The sequence below is a fragment of the Tupaia chinensis genome, unplaced genomic scaffold (genome assembly GCF_000334495.1).
Source record: "Tupaia chinensis unplaced genomic scaffold, TupChi_1.0 Scaffold140061_1, whole genome shotgun sequence".
NCBI classification, from domain to species: Eukaryota; Metazoa; Chordata; class Mammalia; order Scandentia; family Tupaiidae; genus Tupaia; species Tupaia belangeri.
This window is the reverse complement of record NW_006199940.1, coordinates 163,222-166,038: the sequence shown is the minus strand read 5'-3', so window position 1 is coordinate 166,038 and position 2,817 is coordinate 163,222. Positions and strand designations below refer to the sequence as shown.

Below are 2,817 nucleotides of genomic sequence, written 5' to 3'. Positions count from 1 at the left end.
CGCGGTCTTGCTGGAGGCCGTCCTGGAGCCATGACACTCTCCCCAGGACCTGCAGTGGGCTCCTGTCGCCGGGGCTCGTGTTCCCAGCAATGCTCGGGACACGCACAGGCCCTGGCCATGCTCCGTGAAAGCGGCCGCCTCCCTCCCGTGCCCACACCCTGTGGGTGGCCCTGGCCCAGGGTGGAGCTCTTGCTGGCCGACCCAGGCCAGCACCCAGTGGCCGTCACTGTGCCCAAGCAGAGACATGGGGAGCCCTGTGCCACACCTGGGCTGGGTGCAGTCTGTCGTGAGCACAGCGAGAAGCTCTTCCTGGGTTTTTGGAGCCCCAGGGCCCCTGCTGCTGTCTTCGTAGTCCGTCCCAGCCCAGGGCTGGCCAGAGACCTGCCTGTCCCCAAGGCCTGGAGGCCCTAGGTGTAGCTCCTGTGTCTCCTTTGCCACCCAGGCCGCCTGGCCATCGCATGGCAGGTGCTGCCCCCGCCTGCCACCCAGCACCGGGTGGCCCCGGTGGTGGACACGCACCTGGAGGCATGCCTGCACTCCCCGCAAGCACTCCTCTCCGGGCCGCTCCCGATCCCCCCGCCCTGCCTGCCTCTGTCCAAGCTGTGCTCACCGTGCAGTCCTGGCCTTGGTCTTTGGCCTTTCACTGCACCCCAGCTGGGGCTTGGCGTCTTTGGGGCTCCGTGGCACTGTCGAAGAGCGTGCTGCCTCCACCCACGCCCCACACGTCTGGTGAGGTCCCTCGCCCCCACACTAGGCCCTGTGTCAGCTCCAGCTGGGGCTCTTTCTGGTCAAGCCCTCCCTTGGGGGCTGCAGGCTGTGCGACCTGTGTGGACCCGACCTACCTGGTGTTCGCATCAAACGGGGGGCCGTCCCCAGGAGACAAGACTCACTCAATTTGGGTGTTTTAGGTTTGTTTTAGTTTAGTTTTTGCTGTGGGGCATGTACACTGGCTAGAAAGAGGGAAAGTGAGAAATTACCCCCTGGGGATAGCCGCGCCTCAGCCCCGGGAGCTCCTGGGACGTTGGGCGCACGCGCACTGGTGTGGTTTTCAAGCCAGGTCCGAGACAAACTGCGGCCAGCCGTGTGAGAGTCCAGTGCCCTGACTACCATGCCCACTGATCTTTTCAATTCTTCACTTTCTTCCCCTGTAAGGCCTGTGGGCTCACCAGGGGCCGGGAAGGAGAGAGCGAGAGATCACGCCCTGGGGGATGGCTACTCCTCAGTCCCTTCGCCTCCCCTCCTTTCCTTCCTCTCTGGATTTTGGGCAGCACACACATGTGCCTGGTGTGTTTTAAGCCCTTGGGCCCAGAATGCAGACATCCCAGCCGTGTGGGGTACAGCTGACGCCCCAGTGGTCTTTTACCTTACTTTTGAACGACAGAGAGAGGGCAGTGCCCCTCTGCAAAGGGCCTGCCTCTAAAGCCTGAGGGGCGGTGGGGGAACCGCCCCGCCAGAGCTGGGCCTGTGCTGCCCTCTGCTGGGCGCCGTCTGCTCTGTCACTGCTAGGCCAGTCCGAGGAGGGCCTCGTTGGCTTCAGGGGCCCCTGAAGCACACAGGTGTGGGACCCTCCTCTGTCTGTCCCCTGCACCCCCATGCTGTCATGCTGGCGGCCACCAGGACTTAGGACATGCCTGTGGGTGCCCCGGTGGTGCCGCACGCTGTGGGAGCATCAGCCCTGGCCCTGCGAGCCTCTGAGGCTAGGAGGCCTGTGGCCAGCACTGCCGTGGCTGCCCTGCTGGGGTCACTGCCTGCTGGACCCCCGTGCCCACATGTTAGGCAGCCGCTCCCACTGGCAGGGCAGGAGGGCGCCATGGACACAGGCTCTCAGCTGTTCCCGGCTGGGGAAGAACTTAGTCCCTGAGACCATGACAGGAGAGGGCCCCCACAGAGGGGCTCGTTCTCCCAGCAGTCCTGGCTCTGCTGCAAACCTGCCCCTCCCTAGGGTGGCCCAGCTCCGGGTGTGGGGACAATCTCTCTTCTAGGTGGGGCTGACCCCGGACTGGTGGTGGGGTTGGACTGCGCTCTAGGCCCCTGGCCAGCTGGGAGGGGGCCCCCACAGCACAGGCCGATGGCTGTGTCACCTGCCCTGGCCCATGTCCCACCCTGGGTGTGCAGGAAGGAGGGGTCCCTGGCCTGAGGCCCCGGGTTCACTTGGACCTGGGCCAGGCCAGAGCTGCTCTGGTCGGGGTGGCCCTGTGGGTGCTCAGCACCCTCAGCCTCTAGTGGCTCCCCACAAAAGGGCTGGGGTTGGAGGGCATCGTGTCCCGAGGTGACCACCTTGCACCTCTCCGCAGGCCAGCAGCCCTTTCCCGAGCCCAGCCGAGTATGCAGAGGACAGCTCCGACGAGGAGGTAGGCCGGCTGAGGTGGGAGCTGTGTGTGGGCGGCTTCCTGCAGGGGGGCCACTGCCGGGGTGGGTTGCCACTGGGGTCCCCGTGGGCGTCCTGGCCTGGGGCCTGCTCCCGTCTGGACGAGTGGTCTCAGGGCTTGGGTTCGGGCGACCAGCTGCATGTGTGTCAGCCCGAAGGGAGGGGCGGGCCCTGGGACCTGCTGGGCCCTGGTGGTGGTGAGCACGCGCTGGCCGTGTCCCCAGGACTATCCTCTCGGGGGGTAGATGGTCCTGGGGCTCCCGCACACCGTGGGTGGGTGCTAGGGCAGCTGGCTGTGGCCTGGTCTGCTGTCGGCTTTACCCCGCCTCCTGCCCTTCACCCTCCCCGATGGCTGGTGTGGGCTTCCTCGGGATGGCTGGCGGGGCCTGGGATGGCTGGAGCACTTACACAGGAGGGGCAAGAAGAGGTGGTTGTTTCTGAGGACTTCA

At 65.9% G+C, this 2,817-nt stretch overlaps 1 protein-coding gene across 1 annotated transcript in view; it reads left to right on the top strand.

Moving 5' to 3' along the window:
* The window catches only part of BOP1 (BOP1 ribosomal biogenesis factor), a gene marked incomplete in the record, with an annotated part of 24,251 nt that overhangs the window by 10,190 nt on the left and 11,244 nt on the right, over positions 1-2,817 (top strand). The window contains 1 exon segment of the mRNA XM_014593260.2: positions 2,295-2,351.